The sequence below is a fragment of the Sinocyclocheilus grahami genome, unplaced genomic scaffold, assembly GCF_001515645.1.
Source record: "Sinocyclocheilus grahami isolate Dianchi unplaced genomic scaffold, SAMN03320097.WGS_v1.1 scaffold270.1, whole genome shotgun sequence".
Lineage (NCBI taxonomy): Eukaryota > Metazoa > Chordata > Actinopteri > Cypriniformes > Cyprinidae > Sinocyclocheilus > Sinocyclocheilus grahami.
Window position 1 is genome coordinate 627,714 of NW_015505449.1, and position 18,734 is coordinate 646,447.

Sequence of the window (18,734 nt, forward strand, 5' to 3'; positions counted from 1 at the left end):
GCATCTCTAATTATTGGCGACATTAGAAATGGATATTATATAATAGCTGCTTTTTTGAACATTTTAGCAATTTAAAAATACAAAAAAAATATTTTTTTTACACGGCACCGGTTGGGAAACACTGTTCTAAATAACGCCGCGAGTGGGGCTTGAGGAAGTGACGTCACCTGCGTCTGCGCAGTGCGACCTGATGCAGCCCCTGAAGTGAGACACAGGAAACAAAAATACTGCAAAATAATAATAATAATAACGCGACTAAATGAGACGAAATAACGTTATAACATTTAGTTTCGTCTCATTTTGGTCAACGAAAATGAAGAGACATTTTAGCATAGTTTTTATTTTGTAAACCGCATTTAGTCTCGTTTTTATTCGTCAACAATATTGCATTATACATTTAATTATAGTCATCGTCACATGACCAGCATTTACGTTGTGTCTCGTCTCGTTTTCGTCACGTGATAAAGGTTCGTTGACAACGATATTTAGTCATAATTTTCGTTGACGAAACCAACACTACCTCCAAGGTCACGCTGTCTAATATTACAGGAAATATGACTGTAATTTACCAGGTAATACCAGGCTCTGTTGACCAGCCACTTGATAAAAAGTGTTTGAATGAAACAATGGAGGAATTGTTCTGAATTAAGAAAAAGCAGCTTTATTGTTCCAGGAGCCAGCAATTGTTATCTTGCAAACCCTGAGGCATGCCTGGCATGCGTTTATTTTCCCGATTGGAAATGTGTTGAAAGTACATTTAGACTGTGATTGCACCGCAAGCATGCACAGGTACATCAGCATCTTCTAATAATGAGTCTCTAGTGAAATGCACAAGAATGAAATGCACCAGTGTGAGATATTATGTAAAAGACAGCAAACATTAGACCTAAAAAGAAAAAAAATGCATGCATTTATGTAAAAATGGACACTAAAACTAATATACGCACACACAAACATTTTTAAACAAGCAAGCAAACTGAAAATAGTCAATATCACAGTCTAGCGAGAGTGTAAAACAACTAAACCGAACAGATTTCATTGTAGACGTTATGTAAGACTCAAAGGTCGATGTGTCTGCATTCAAAGCTAGAAGACCACTATCTGACAAAACTCGCATTTGGTGAAATATTTACTAGTCTCCTTTAACCACTCATTAGAGAAACAGTAATGCAGGAAGGGCATCCAGCGTAAAATATGTGCCAAATCGGTTGTGCGGATCACTCCGCTGTTGGTGACCACTGATAAAAGCGAGCAAGCCGAAGGAAGAGAGAGAGAGAGAGAGAGAAACAGTAATGCAGTATTAATGCATTAAACACTACAAAGAATTAAATATAATTCAACTAGACTTTCACTGACTGTTATTGACCCCTGCTATCTTTATCCGAGGGAGTTTTAGGGTATTCTCTTCAGACAAACAAACTAAAAGCATTGAGTGCATTACCACGATAAATAATGGAATTATCATAAAGCTTTTATTCAAATATACCGTCAAATCTTCAGTTGGCGCTTTTCATAATTGGTGTATATCTGAACCTCTTGTATATCTGAAACTTTCTGAACTACCCCATCAACAAATCAAGCATTGATTAATCAACCTGTGAGAGTTATGGTCATCATAAAAGATTAAAATAATGAAAATTTGCTGAAAAAAATTAAAACTTTATTGAAACCAGATGCTAAGTATTGAAATTGAATAGAAAAATCAATATACAAATTGAAAATGTAATTTTAAGTCATGTTCTAAATATGTAATTTTAATAATTTAATAATAATGTTAAAAAATAACTTTTTGCAATTTTATCATTGGTTTTAAATTATTAATCACTAGACTGAATATTACATTTTCAATTTTTACATGTTTTTAATCAATCTTTATTATCAAATTGTAGTCTCCATTATCAATATATCATTGATTATGATCGACTGATTCATTTAATTCATTGATTTATTAATTGATTTACTGATTTCTCAAAACCATCTGAAAGATCTGTAACATGAAATCGGGATATTTTCCTTATAGAATCAGAGCAACACATTCTAGGAAAAAGAGATCATTCAAAACATCTGAAAGCTGAATTTTAAAAGGTATATAAAGTCAGGCTGAGGTGTTAGGAAATGCATCACAGCCAACCGAGAGCATGTTGCAGCCAAAACCAAGAATCAATCATTATAATGATGTGAAGCCAATCCAACAGTCATTAAAGGCATCTGCAGCTGCGTCATTCCTGAAGGGAGCATTAATAAGTTCTGGCAAAAAAAGACCTTTAATAAAAAGCTCTGTAAAGAGACTAATCACTACCCAGTGCATTACCTAACCAAACATGTGAAAAAGAGAAAACAAGCTGTTATTTGTATAAACTGCTGGTTTATTGGGGGTTACAGTACAGTGAAGATTCTTTTGGATGGAAAGATTGAGATTTCCAGATAAATGAGTTTGTATGAGGTTACAAGAGAATAAGTTGCCCATATAAATACCAGTGAGAAATGAAAAAAGGTCATGACTAAGGGTGTAACGATTCACTCGTTTCATCGATTTTGAATCGTGAATCGTCAATTTCGGACCATAATCGATTTAAAACGCTAAGAATCGAATGAATCGCGATTTCTATAGCGATTCAATGCTTTCAAAATATATACACATTAAATTACTACAAGCAGAAATTAATGGAGAGCTTGAGCAGTGTTTGTGCCTCGCATCTCTCCTTCACGCGCTCCACTATTTACTGCCTGTGACTGTCACAGGATTGCGCTCGCACTCAGTTCGTCTCACCGACACATTTTTTGAGCAGCTGATGTGTGATCTCTCCTTAGTACTCGTGGCCAGTAATGCTAAAGTGAAGTAGTTTTACTTTTCTGTAGTTTTTCCAATGGCTCTCGGTCATACCGTCGTCATTACCTGAGCAGTCGTAGGTTGCGCATTTATTGCATGGACGGAGCAAAAATGTAAGTGTCTAAAGCACGCTAAGAATCGAATGAATCGCGATTTCTATAGCGTTTCAATGCTTTCAAAATATATACACATTAAATTACTACAAGCAGAAATTAATGGAGAGCTTGAGCAGTGTTCGTGCCTCGCATCTCTCCTTCACGCGCTCCACTATTTACTGCCTGTGACTGTCACAGGATTGCGCTCGCACTCAGTTCGTCTCACCGACACATTTTTTGAGCAGCTGATGTGTGATCTCTCCTTAGTACTCGTGGCCAGTAATGCTAAAGTGAAGTAGTTTTACTTTTCTGTAGTTTTTCCAATGGCTCTCGGTCATACCGTCGTCATTACCTGAGCAGTCGTAGGTTGCGCATTTATTGCATGGACGGAGCAAAAATGTAAGTGTCTAAAGCAGGGGTGTCCAAACTCGGTCCTGGAGGGCCGGTGTCCAGAAGAGATTAGCCCAAACCCCAATTAAACACACCTGAGCCAGATAATCAAGCTCTCACTAGGCATACTAGAAACTTAAAGGCAGGTGTGTTGAGGCAAGTTGGAGCTAAACTCTGCAGGACCGAGTTTGGGCACCCCCTGGTCTAAAGCATACGCACAGTTCCACTGAATGATAAATGTGTTTTAACAATGTTGTTAAACCGAATGTACGAAGGAAACTGTTAAAATAACCACAGCATCAACAACCTTGAAATAAGAGCGCGAGGTTTATCTGATAATCAGATGCATGAAAGTAGCGTTTGTTGCTATAGCAAACAGACATCGGGCGCATTTTCTTTCAGGATCATCATTCGCCGATGAAGAGGAAAAGTTAAATACCATATTGGCCCGAATATAAGACGACCCCCCTTTTTCCAGATGTACCTTTTGGAAAAAGGCTTTTTTAAAAACCAAATCTTGTTTTTTTTCTCAGTAAAACACATTTTGTCTTCAATTATTTTCATATTGCATATTTTTCCTATTTTCATTTTTGTTTTGAAAGTATGGTAAAAACTGGTAAAATGTACCAACAATCACATTTAAAAAATATACACTTTTTGATATACCATTAAAAACAAAACAAAAGGTAGCCCATCTGAATTAGGACATTTAGGCTATCCATCTAATAGTAGCCTACCAAAATCTTATTAACAGTAGAAGTAGAGTTGGTCCCATCAGGCTAACGAGACAGTCACGACTCATGCCGCTGTAAGGTTTTCTTTCTCTTTTGTTTTTACTCGCGATCTTTACAACACGCATTACATTACGTATTTCATGGCACACTCGTTTTATGCGTATTTGGCGCCACCTATTGTTGTGGGTGTATTATTGACTTGTCAAAGTCTAGACCCTGAATATAAGACGACCGCGTTTTTTTCAGATGTATTTCCAAGAAAAAAACATTGTCTTATATTCGGGACAATACGGTACTATAGCATTTTATTTTATGAAAATGAGATAAAGACGTTTTAGTACTGAAAGAGAAGTGATCTCGCGCTCACAGAACTTAAGACGTGCCAGGCTATATCTGCAGCTAATCTGAATAAAAAGCAGAATGAACTGAAACGTTAAGACAATAAACACAATAAATAAATAAAATTTATGAATGATGCTGTGCTAATTGACATATCTATATAATTAATTAAGATAATTAAAATCTTGGCTTACATACATTTCTACATATGCCATGTCATGCCATAACATCATTAAACTAGCATCTAACAATGGACAAAAGTTTTTCTAAAAAAAAAAATGTTTCCCCCCTATAGTTCTCTAACCATAAAGGCTGCTGTGTAATTTTCCTCCTGACGAAGTATTCAAAGAATTTAGGGGAAGCATTTAAATAATCCTATGAATGCACTTAAAGAATGCAGAATCTAATCGTTAATCAAATCAAATTTAATTGTGAATCGAATCGTTCTGAATTTGCAAAAATCGTTCTTGAATCGAATCGAAAACCTATGATTCGGGAATCGAATCGATTCACAGCCCTAGTCATGACTGTCAGGAATATGGACTATCTGTGTGTGTTTTGCTCGCCATGTGCTCCCATTGACCTAGTTTACCCTTGTGTGTGACATGCCCATATTTGTTTATCTTCCTGTTCCGATTGTGTTTGATTGATCTCAGGTGTGTCTCATTAATTCCCTCGTTTAGTTCAGTATTTACAGTTTTTCTGAATTGCTAAAACACTAAAACCCATCCTCTGAACCAAATTCTCACTAGCTTAAACCAATTTGTCGAATAAAGCACTCTTTCTGCTAAACAAACACTTTCAGGCAGTTAGGCTCTATTTGCAAATCTCATGCACTCTTTTTGCAAAACTCTAAACACATTCTCATTCACTTAAATACTTATCACACTATGATGCATTTGTGCTGCAAAATGCTAAACACAATCGGCAAAAGTTAAACAACAAAAGCACAGTTGTCATCATTTACACACAACGATTCAAAATTATTCACACTTGTTTCTAATAATGTGATCAAATAAACTGTACAAAATATGAGTCAGTTCAGAGTGCACAAGTGGCACAGGTGACTGAATGATGATATGAACAATAGATGGAAACAATCTGAGAACAATTCTGGATCGGGGCCAACTACTACCGCCCCGTCGACCTCCCAGACACCACCAGATTGTGCTGGAGGGAGGCAATCAACCGGTGTTTGGAAAGCGTCTACCCCCGATCCAGATCACAGCCAGACCCAGAGCCCAGCCCACCATCACCCCGCTGCACAGAGCAAGAGCCTGAGCCCACCACTGACGGAGAGCCAAAGCCCGTCGCGACTGACGAGCCATCGCCTAGGAGTGCGACAGAGCTGAGGATCGCCACGGAGCCAGAGCCACACGGATCGTCAGACCAGGTGCGAGAGCCCGGCTACAACGCCCGCCACGAGGGAGAAAGCCGTGGACAGAGAGAGCGCGGAGAGGGTTGGCTGAGAATGGATCTGGGTGAATGGAAGAAGACCTTATTGACTTGTATACCGACCTGCCCCCTCTCCCCCCTCCTTCGTCGGTGACCTCTGTCCCTCCTGTTCCTGAGTTTAGCCCTGTTCCCCGGTCCAACCCAGAGATGGCTCCCGTTTCCATGTCCAGCCCAGAGAGGGCTCCCTTTCCTGAGTTTAGCGCAGAGAGGGCTCCTGTTTCCCTGTCCATCCCATAGAGGGCTCACAAATGCCCGCTGCTGCCTCCTCTACCGCTGTCGTCTGGCAGCCCCTCTGCTCGCCCTCAGCCCACCATCTGTACGGTGCTTTGTGGGTCTGCCATCCTCCATCGTCACCGTGGCTGGAGAATCCCTTGCCTCCGCATCCAGCCTCTAAGCCCTGGGCTCCGCCTCGGCCCTTCGACTCAGCAGCTTCACCATGGCTCCTAGCTCCCTCCTCTCCGCCGTGGCCCATCAGTCCACTGGCTCCACCGGGCTTCCTTGTCCCTCCAGCTCTGCCTTGGTCTGTCATTGACCATTCTGCGCCTCGGGGCTCCACTCCTCTAGCTGCGCCTCGTCCCTCCGTCTCCGTCAGGCTCCTCCTTCCCTTCGGCTCCACCATGGTCCTCTGTCGCTCCGGCTCCCCCGCGTCCTTCTGGATCCAAGCCTCCATATCCGCCTTGGAGCACTCTTTCTGCTAAACAAACACTTTCAGGCAGTTAGGCTCTATTTGCAAATCTCATGCACTCTTTTTGCAAAACTCTAAACACATTCTCATTCACTTAAATACTTATCACACTATGATGCATTTGTGCTGCAAAATGCTAAACACAATCGGCAAAAGTTAAACAACAAAAGCACAGTTGTCATCATTTACACACAACGATTCAAAATTATTCACACTTGTTTCTAATAATGTGATCAAATAAACTGTACAAAATATGAGTCAGTTCAGAGTGCACAAGTGGCACAGGTGACTGAATGATGATATGAACAATAGATGGAAACAATCTGAGAACAATTCTGGATCGGGGCCAACTACTACCGCCCCGTCGACCTCCCAGACACCACCAGATTGTGCTGGAGGGAGGCAATCAACCGGTGTTTGGAAAGCGTCTACCCCCGATCCAGATCACAGCCAGACCCAGAGCCCAGCCCACCATCACCCCGCTGCACAGAGCAAGAGCCTGAGCCCACCACTGACGGAGAGCCAAAGCCCGTCGCGACTGACGAGCCATCGCCTAGGAGTGCGACAGAGCTGAGGATCGCCACGGAGCCAGAGCCACACGGATCGTCAGACCAGGTGCGAGAGCCCGGCTACAACGCCCGCCACGAGGGAGAAAGCCGTGGACAGAGAGAGCGCGGAGAGGAGCTCCGCCCCTGCACCATGGCTGAGGGTGAGCTGAGAATGGATCTGGGTGAATGGAAAGTGGAAGGAGACCTTATTGGCTTGTTTACCGACCTGTCCCCTCTCCTCCCTCCTCTGTCGGTGACCCGTTCCTGAGTTTAGCCCAGAGAGGGCTCTTGTTTCCCTGTCCATCCCAGAGAGAGCTCACAAATGCCCGCTCTCCCACCCGCCCACTCCTGCCTTATCCACCGCTGTCGTCTAGCAGCCCCTCTGCTCGCACTCAGCCCACCATCTGTACAGTGCAAGCTCCACGGGTCTGCCATCCTCCATCGTTACCATGGCTGGAGAGCCATCGCCTAGGAGTGCGACAGAGCTGAGGATCGCCACGGAGCCAGAGCCACACGGATCGTCAGACCAGGTGCGAGAGCCCGGCTACAACGCCCGCCACGAGGGAGAAAGCCGTGGACAGAGAGAGCGCGGAGAGGGTTGGCTGAGAATGGATCTGGGTGAATGGAAGAAGACCTTATTGACTTGTATACCGACCTGCCCCCTCTCCCCCCTCCTTCGTCGGTGACCTCTGTCCCTCCTGTTCCTGAGTTTAGCCCTGTTCCCCGGTCCAACCCAGAGATGGCTCCCGTTTCCATGTCCAGCCCAGAGAGGGCTCCCTTTCCTGAGTTTAGCGCAGAGAGGGCTCCTGTTTCCCTGTCCATCCCATAGAGGGCTCACAAATGCCCGCTGCTGCCTCCTCTACCGCTGTCGTCTGGCAGCCCCTCTGCTCGCCCTCAGCCCACCATCTGTACGGTGCTTTGTGGGTCTGCCATCCTCCATCGTCACCGTGGCTGGAGAATCCCTTGCCTCCGCATCCAGCCTCTAAGCCCTGGGCTCCGCCTCGGCCCTTCGACTCAGCAGCTTCACCATGGCTCCTAGCTCCCTCCTCTCCGCCGTGGCCCATCAGTCCACTGGCTCCACCGGGCTTCCTTGTCCCTCCAGCTCTGCCTTGGTCTGTCATTGACCATTCTGCGCCTCGGGGCTCCACTCCTCTAGCTGCGCCTCGTCCCTCCGTCTCCGTCAGGCTCCTCCTTCCCTTCGGCTCCACCATGGTCCTCTGTCGCTCCGGCTCCCCCGCGTCCTTCTGGATCCAAGCCTCCATATCCGCCTTGGCCCTCCGGATCCTCTGTGTCGCCCTGGCTCATTGGCTCGCCGTCTCCACCTTGGGTTCCTCTGCCACATGCTCCGCCGCCGTTGGTCGGCCCCCTGGAGTCGTCAGCCCTTCCTCCACCATGGCTCCTCCCTCCGTCGACTCCACTGTGGGTCCCCATTACGGCTGTGGCCTGGGTCCCACCTGGCGCCGCTTGCTCCATGCCCCTCCTGTTGTCTCTCTGGCTCCACCCTCTGTCTGATCCGCCTGGCTCCTCCTGTTTCCTCTGTCTCTGTGTGCCGGCCCCCTCCCGGGTGTCCTTCCTCCTCCTGAGCCTCCTCCCAAGTTCCCACCCATCCCTCCTTCTGTTGTTTCTTCGGCGCGAGGACGTGCCTTCCGGGAGGGGGGCGATATGTCAGGTATATGGACTGTCTGTGTGTGTTTTGTTCACCATGTGCTCCCATTGATCTAGTTTTCCCTCGTGTATGACATGCCCATATTTGGTTATCTTCCTGTTCCTGTTCCGATTGTGTTTGATTGATCTTAGGTGTGTCTCATTAATTCCCTCGTTTAGTTCAGTATTTAAAGTGTGTTCTACCCATGACTTCAGAATGAATTTCTGAAAATATACTTTCAAATAATTTCTCAGTGGTAGAAATAGCTACTGATGGTGGCTACATGTCAAAGCATACAATAATACAATTACTTTCTGATGATTTCTAATGCAATTTTTGTAATTGTGCTGTGCATTTCAGAAGTTATAAATCTGTATAGCTTTGAAAACTCTCTGGGTTTAATTTACTACTAGGAATGCTGATGAGAGACGTTTAAATTGCTATCTTCAATAGCATTAGTGGGGAATGGGAAATAGAGGGCTGTTCCTTAATTAACACAAGCCGAGAGTGCTGCTTGTTCAGCTGACAGCTCCAGTGGGATCGGAGCTCATGGTTTGTGTTGGTGACAGTATCCACTCTCATGCACCTGTCTGACTGATCTTGACCCCACAACATTTATATGCAACTCCATTTCCAGTTTAATGCAAGAGAATGAAACTTCCACCATGAATTTACATTGCCCTCTAAACAAAAATAATATACTAGTTCATGTTTCCCACTAGTTGTAACTTGCTGTGCTAGACTTACTGTGCTACTGTGTACATCTGGATTTTAAAAAAAAACTTTAAAAGAAGTTTTACAATTTTATACGTTTTTGAAATATTTGAAGTCAATAATCAAATAAGTCATTAGATCTGAATATACAGTGGGGTACAAAGGTCCACATTGTACATCTGTACATTGCACATTGTAAAAATAACGCTTTAATAGATGTTTTAAAACACAATGTGGTGTTCAGATTGTTACATTTATTAATAAGTTTTGAAATGAATATTTTCTTTAAAATTGTTCTGCTGATAATATCATAGTTACTGAAAAAATGTAAAAAAAACAACAACAGTATTTTCACTATTGGACTTTTGGGCCCCACTGTATATTCATTTCTAATGACTTATTCGATTATTATATCATTAGAGTTATAACTAAAAATAAAAATGATTGTGATTTCACTAGTAGCCAAATAATATAAATGCAGGAAGTTCCTACTAGTAAAATATGTAGCGTAATATATGTATAGTAAAATATGAACTTGTGGCCTTTCAATAATTCATTCACAGAAATCATTGAAAAGGAATTATGTAGAAAACAATACGAATGAAAGATCGTAATGAAATGAAAATACAAATATGATTAAGTTAATATAAATAAAATGAGTTTCTTCTACTCTTTGTAAAATAGACAGCTCGAGTATATACTGCTACACTGTTGAGTACTATACACTCATCTGCATCACATCATGTATGATATATGTTGCATCTGTAATGTCATGAAAGGTCTATCAATACTAACAGAGTCAGACATCCTCCTGCTAAGTATCCAGTCATGGCCGATTACTGCGCCAAGCAACATAATGAGAAAGCATCACTCAAGCAGATGGGATAATGTGCTATCAGAATAACATCTAAGTGCTGTTGCATTAGTGTGTCAGTGAGTTTCTAACGCCACTGACACACTCCTCTTGCTTCAAACTAGTCCAACTGGGTCTAAAATGTCTGTCTATGCAGGAATTTGATCCTTGATGACAGCAGATGGTCTTTAGATCACTGGTATAAAACTTAAAAATATCTTCACAATGGAAAATGTTCACTTCTGTGTGTCCAGAGAGCACCCTTTTCATGGTTGGATGATCATTTAATAATTAAACAAGTTGTATGTCATCATGCCTTGGTTTCTCTCAGTTCATAGTGTGCAGAACTAGGAAGCTTCTCCTGTTTCTTTTTTAGAAAGAGGAAATTTATCTTACTTTAAATGTGCTTTCTTTAGCAGCATCTGCGTTTCAAAGTGAAACAGGCTTTAAAATAAGTACTGTAATAAGATTTGATGCATCTATAAGCTGACTATGAGAAGAAAAGACAAAACCATCAAAGTCTTGCAAGTAAAATGAATCATACTTTCAGAGAAAGTAGCCTAGTATTTTAACTACTACAAGTGAAGCGTGGTTTAATGAAGCTGGCTGTTCATATCACCACTTTACTCACCCACTTGTTAATGAATGGAAAAACAGCATTGGGGAGGGTCAATATACATGCTGAGAACGTGTGGAAGCTTGTGATAAACTTCAGTGAGTTCTTATCTTATTATCGTCACTGAACTTTAAAGTCTGAAGAGACAAAGAGACTGAATTTATTCCGACACCAATGAGACAGAACTTCCCATTCAATTTGTTTGCGTGTTATTATTCTTTTAATTTTAACCTACATTATATTTCAGTCTTCATACAATATAATAATTAAATATGAATTAAGAAAATATTTAATTGAATAATATATATAACAAGTTCAAATAAAACAATACATATAAAAAGACTAGTTAACAAGCAATTATAAAAATTTTAATCAAACCATACATTACATACATTTAATTAAATAAATAAGTACATATTATTTGGCTCATATATTTAATAAAATTTATTTATTATCATATATGATTAAAAGTGATTTTAAGGTCCAACCCAGAGATGGCTCCCGTTTCCATGTCCAGCCCAGAGAGGGCTCCCTTTCCTGAGTTTAGCGCAGAGAGGGCTCCTGTTTCCCTGTCCATCCCATAGAGGGCTCACAAATGCCCGCTGCTGCCTCCTCTACCGCTGTCGTCTGGCAGCCCCTCTGCTCGCCCTCAGCCCACCATCTGTACGGTGCTTTGTGGGTCTGCCATCCTCCATCGTCACCGTGGCTGGAGAATCCCTTGCCTCCGCATCCAGCCTCTAAGCCCTGGGCTCCGCCTCGGCCCTTCGACTCAGCAGCTTCACCATGGCTCCTAGCTCCCTCCTCTCCGCCGTGGCCCATCAGTCCACTGGCTCCACCGGGCTTCCTTGTCCCTCCAGCTCTGCCTTGGTCTGTCATTGACCATTCTGCGCCTCGGGGCTCCACTCCTCTAGCTGCGCCTCGTCCCTCCGTCTCCGTCAGGCTCCTCCTTCCCTTCGGCTCCACCATGGTCCTCTGTCGCTCCGGCTCCCCCGCGTCCTTCTGGATCCAAGCCTCCATATCCGCCTTGGCCCTCCGGATCCTCTGTGTCGCCCTGGCTCATTGGCTCGCCGTCTCCACCTTGGGTTCCTCTGCCACATGCTCCGCCGCCGTTGGTCGGCCCCCTGGAGTCGTCAGCCCTTCCTCCACCATGGCTCCTCCCTCCGTCGACTCCACTGTGGGTCCCCATTACGGCTGTGGCCTGGGTCCCACCTGGCGCCGCTTGCTCCATGCCCCTCCTGTTGTCTCTCTGGCTCCACCCTCTGTCTGATCCGCCTGGCTCCTCCTGTTTCCTCTGTCTCTGTGTGCCGGCCCCCTCCCGGGTGTCCTTCCTCCTCCTGAGCCTCCTCCCAAGTTCCCACCCATCCCTCCTTCTGTTGTTTCTTCGGCGCGAGGACGTGCCTTCCGGGAGGGGGGCGATATGTCAGGTATATGGACTGTCTGTGTGTGTTTTGTTCACCATGTGCTCCCATTGATCTAGTTTTCCCTCGTGTATGACATGCCCATATTTGGTTATCTTCCTGTTCCTGTTCCGATTGTGTTTGATTGATCTTAGGTGTGTCTCATTAATTCCCTCGTTTAGTTCAGTATTTAAAGTGTGTTCTACCCATGACTTCAGAATGAATTTCTGAAAATATACTTTCAAATAATTTCTCAGTGGTAGAAATAGCTACTGATGGTGGCTACATGTCAAAGCATACAATAATACAATTACTTTCTGATGATTTCTAATGCAATTTTTGTAATTGTGCTGTGCATTTCAGAAGTTATAAATCTGTATAGCTTTGAAAACTCTCTGGGTTTAATTTACTACTAGGAATGCTGATGAGAGACGTTTAAATTGCTATCTTCAATAGCATTAGTGGGGAATGGGAAATAGAGGGCTGTTCCTTAATTAACACAAGCCGAGAGTGCTGCTTGTTCAGCTGACAGCTCCAGTGGGATCGGAGCTCATGGTTTGTGTTGGTGACAGTATCCACTCTCATGCACCTGTCTGACTGATCTTGACCCCACAACATTTATATGCAACTCCATTTCCAGTTTAATGCAAGAGAATGAAACTTCCACCATGAATTTACATTGCCCTCTAAACAAAAATAATATACTAGTTCATGTTTCCCACTAGTTGTAACTTGCTGTGCTAGACTTACTGTGCTACTGTGTACATCTGGATTTTAAAAAAAAACTTTAAAAGAAGTTTTACAATTTTATACGTTTTTGAAATATTTGAAGTCAATAATCAAATAAGTCATTAGATCTGAATATACAGTGGGGTACAAAGGTCCACATTGTACATCTGTACATTGCACATTGTAAAAATAACGCTTTAATAGATGTTTTAAAACACAATGTGGTGTTCAGATTGTTACATTTATTAATAAGTTTTGAAATGAATATTTTCTTTAAAATTGTTCTGCTGATAATATCATAGTTACTGAAAAAATGTAAAAAAAACAACAACAGTATTTTCACTATTGGACTTTTGGGCCCCACTGTATATTCATTTCTAATGACTTATTCGATTATTATATCATTAGAGTTATAACTAAAAATAAAAATGATTGTGATTTCACTAGTAGCCAAATAATATAAATGCAGGAAGTTCCTACTAGTAAAATATGTAGCGTAATATATGTATAGTAAAATATGAACTTGTGGCCTTTCAATAATTCATTCACAGAAATCATTGAAAAGGAATTATGTAGAAAACAATACGAATGAAAGATCGTAATGAAATGAAAATACAAATATGATTAAGTTAATATAAATAAAATGAGTTTCTTCTACTCTTTGTAAAATAGACAGCTCGAGTATATACTGCTACACTGTTGAGTACTATACACTCATCTGCATCACATCATGTATGATATATGTTGCATCTGTAATGTCATGAAAGGTCTATCAATACTAACAGAGTCAGACATCCTCCTGCTAAGTATCCAGTCATGGCCGATTACTGCGCCAAGCAACATAATGAGAAAGCATCACTCAAGCAGATGGGATAATGTGCTATCAGAATAACATCTAAGTGCTGTTGCATTAGTGTGTCAGTGAGTTTCTAACGCCACTGACACACTCCTCTTGCTTCAAACTAGTCCAACTGGGTCTAAAATGTCTGTCTATGCAGGAATTTGATCCTTGATGACAGCAGATGGTCTTTAGATCACTGGTATAAAACTTAAAAATATCTTCACAATGGAAAATGTTCACTTCTGTGTGTCCAGAGAGCACCCTTTTCATGGTTGGATGATCATTTAATAATTAAACAAGTTGTATGTCATCATGCCTTGGTTTCTCTCAGTTCATAGTGTGCAGAACTAGGAAGCTTCTCCTGTTTCTTTTTTAGAAAGAGGAAATTTATCTTACTTTAAATGTGCTTTCTTTAGCAGCATCTGCGTTTCAAAGTGAAACAGGCTTTAAAATAAGTACTGTAATAAGATTTGATGCATCTATAAGCTGACTATGAGAAGAAAAGACAAAACCATCAAAGTCTTGCAAGTAAAATGAATCATACTTTCAGAGAAAGTAGCCTAGTATTTTAACTACTACAAGTGAAGCGTGGTTTAATGAAGCTGGCTGTTCATATCACCACTTTACTCACCCACTTGTTAATGAATGGAAAAACAGCATTGGGGAGGGTCAATATACATGCTGAGAACGTGTGGAAGCTTGTGATAAACTTCAGTGAGTTCTTATCTTATTATCGTCACTGAACTTTAAAGTCTGAAGAGACAAAGAGACTGAATTTATTCCGACACCAATGAGACAGAACTTCCCATTCAATTTGTTTGCGTGTTATTATTCTTTTAATTTTAACCTACATTATATTTCAGTCTTCATACAATATAATAATTAAATATGAATTAAGAAAATATTTAATTGAATAATATATATAACAAGTTCAAATAAAACAATACATATAAAAAGACTAGTTAACAAGCAATTATAAAAATTTTAATCAAACCATACATTACATACATTTAATTAAATAAATAAGTACATATTATTTGGCTCATATATTTAATAAAATTTATTTATTATCATATATGATTAAAAGTGATTTTAATGAAATATTTTCTTTCTAAAACCGAATTAAATCATGCAACATATATATGAAAATATTAAGATATACTTCATAATTTAATATACTTAGTGTATATGGAAAAATATACAAATTAAATAATAAATGTAAATAATTTTATTAATATATATATATATATAAATAAAAGATAAATTCTACAAATTTAACAAACAATTTCATTACATTCTTTCTAAAATCTAAGCCAACGATTACTAACCATGACGCTAAAATTATTAAATAATTATGTTAGCCTTTGCCAGATGAATAGCAAATACTGAGCTGCATGCCTACACACACAGCATTTACAGACGCCATAACAAGCGGCTTACCAGGGCATCAAGTTGCCTACACAGTAAACAGCATTTTCTGAGCAACACAGTGAGCTGCCTACCTAGACAGCATTTGGGATCATCATAGGGAGCTGTCTACATAAGTAAGCTGCACTGTTGACCATTATACAGAGCTGACCACTTAATAGCCAGCATTTTAGTCCATCATTTTGAGAGAAGTTGCCTTCCTGCATATCAAAAAGAGCTAGCTAGCAAAGTAAGCTAACTGTCTAAACATAGTTTTTTTGTGCATAACAGTGAGCTTACTACCTAGACTAGTACCATTTTTGGACAGTAAAGACAGCTGCCTACTTGGGGATCTTAGTGAGTGCACAAGAAGCATTTTTAAACCTTATAATGGGCTCACTACCTATGCAGAGTTTTTGGGAGCAGTGTGTGCTGCCTAACTAGGTAACAGCGAGCAGCCAAACTAGTAGACAGCGCTATGCCTACATCAGCATCACAGTGAGCTGCCTAACGTTACCTAGGCAGCATTTCTGGGCATCGCGTCCAAAACATGCACATTTGTGATCGTGAGCTGATTTTTTTTAGCAGCTGGGGAGGTTTTGAGACACGGCTAATGATAAACTGCTCCTCAGTGACTGACTGAGTGTCGTGTCTGCAGCAGGTACCTGCTCTTTTCGCTTCTGCCAGCGGCCGCAGGGACTCTCCTCCACGATCTCACTCTCATCCTCGCTCTCCTCTTCCTTCTCCTCGGATCCAGAGTTTCTCTCCGGGACTGACATGGTCATTATATGTCACAGGATGACCGTCGCACAAACGCCGCGCAGCCGTTGCGAAGGAATCACCTCAAAACGGAGTTGAAATGACGCGCTGCTTTGTGGACGTCCACGCGAGATGACTCAATGTTCAATACGCCACAGTACAGGGATATTATTTTCTAATAATAGAAATAGCCTCGTTAATTTTTTATTTCAATGCACTGCAAAAGAAATTATAAGCTGGTTTCCATATTCAAAATAAGAGTTGAATAAGAGTTGTTTAAAAAAAAAAAAAGTCCGCTCATTCAGTAGTTTAGCGCTTTAAAACGACAAACACCGAGAGCAACTGTTGGCTCACAGATGACCGTAATGACTGGAGAAAACACGACTACAACATACATTACTAAAGTACATTTAAAAATGAGTCAGAGATAATCACAAATCACTATATATATATATTTTTATTTACACAAATGTTTTCATAAATAAATATATATTATAGTAAAAACAGGGGCCCGTTTCAGAAAGGAGGTTAAGTGAAAACTCTGAGTATGTTAACCCTGAAATGAGGAAAACTCTGGGTTTTCCGTTTCAGAATGGGAGGTTTGTCAAACCCGAGAAAGCAGGGTAAGTCAAGCCCGTTTCTGAAAAAGAGGTAACTTACTCTGAACCTAACCTGGTCGGGATCAGGTTTTCCCTTTTTAAAGCGTAAGAGATATTTAAATACCTCATTCATTCATTCACGCTGCAAAAGAGTTGAATAAGAGTTGTTTAAAAAAAAAAGTCCGCTCATTCAGTAGTTTAGCGCTTTAAAACGACAAACACCGAGAGCAACTGTTGGCTCACAGATGACCGTAATGACTGGAGAAAACACGACTACAATATACATTACTAAAGTACATTTAAAAATGAGTCAGAGATAATCACAAATCACTATATATATATTTTTTTATTTACACAAATGTTTTCATAAATAAATATATATTATAGTAAAAACAGGGGCCCGTTTCAGAAAGGAGGTTAAGTGAAAACTCTGAGTATGTTAACCCTGAAATGAGGAAAACTCTGGGTTTTCCGTTTCAGAATGGGAGGTTTGTCAAACCCGAGAAAGCAGGGTAAGTCAAGCCCGTTTCTGAAAAAGAGGTAACTTACTCTGAACCTAACCTGGTCGGGATCAGGTTTTCCCTTTTTAAAGCGTAAGAGATATTTAAATACCTCATTCATTCATTCACGCTGCAAAAATGCTTTTTTTACTGTGTATTTTTGTCTTATTTCAAGTACAAATGTAAAAAAATTATTACGTTAGCATGCCATTTCTATAGATGACAAATTATATTTAGCCAAATTATAAGTGCACTTAAGTGTGTTTTATGTAAAACATGTAAAATTGTCCGCCATAGGGCAAGAAAAATAATCTTAATGCAAACTGAAACAAGCATATTTTGAATTTCTTACCCCACTGGCAGATAATTAGCTAAATAAGAAAAATGCACTTAAATGATTTTCCCCCCATTGAAACAAGACTAAATACCTTTTTATGTAGAAAATGCATATTGATTTAAGAATATTTAAATATTTTGACTGTAAACAAGAAGACAAAAATTCTAAGTAAGAAAAAGCATTTTTTGCAGTGCATGTATTCATTCATTGCGCATATTTTCATCATGCAGACACGGTCAAAGTGACAAAAATGGCATCTCCTCTTATGCAGGATCCCGTAGACGAGGAGGCTGCATAAATTCCTATAGGGAGCTTTTTTGTTGTTGTTGTTGCCATATTCACATGCATATTTATTTGAGCGGTAGTATTTTAAATGGTAGCGTTCAGAGATGCAGAGCACATTAGTAAGGCCGCTGTGTGCAGACTGATAAGGAGAGTGTAGGCCTACGTTGCTTTCACGGTCTTTCTGAGAATTTTATCCTGGGCACAAATCCAAGAGGAGTTTCACTGGACTGTAGGTCAGTGTTGTAGAAATCGGTTTAAATGAGGCGAATCTGCAAAATGATGTTCACTTGATAATATTTTGCTGCGATCTCTGGAAGTAACCTAATAGCTAATTAGAATTTTCTTCAGGGTTTCCAGTGTGGTTGGGTTTTTTGATTAGAGAATATTTAATAAGCCTATGTGAAAAGAGAGTTAAACTATGTCGAAAAACATGCTGCGCACTGAAATAGACTCTGAATGATATTTAATATGTCAAAGGTTTGTAAAGTCATGTAGCCTACACCCATGAAACTTTTATGCTTAAAGGGGTCATATGATGCTGCTAAAAAGAACGTTATTTTGTATATTTGGTGTAATGACGTGTTTATGCGGTTTAAGGTTAAAAAACACATTATTTTCCACATACTGTACATTATTGTTTCTCCTCTATGCCCCGCCTTTCTGAAACACATCGATTTTTACAAAGCTCATCAGTCTGAAAAGCGAGGTGTGCTGTGATTGGCCAGCTATCCAGTGCGTTGTGATTGGCCGAATACCTCAAGCGTGTGACGGAAATGTTAGGCCCCTTACCATACTGTGATGCCCTGTCCGGCCGGAGCGATGAGACGAAAACATTCAAATCCAAAAGGTATTTGTTGCATCCAGTGGGGACATAATTACGGATTATAATGATTTATAATGTCTTTTTACGCGTTGCGCCGTGTAAACATGAAACCATGTCTGCATTTGTGATCGGAGAAATGACAAACAACAAGCG

General features: G+C 40.8%; 1 pseudogene; it reads right to left on the reverse strand.

Annotated features, from left to right (window-relative positions):
• The window catches only part of LOC107599661 (nuclear receptor-binding protein 2-like), a 30,459-nt pseudogene extending 14,095 nt beyond the window's left edge, over positions 1–16,364 (reverse strand).
• Between the last annotated feature and the right edge of the window lie 2,370 nt (positions 16,365–18,734).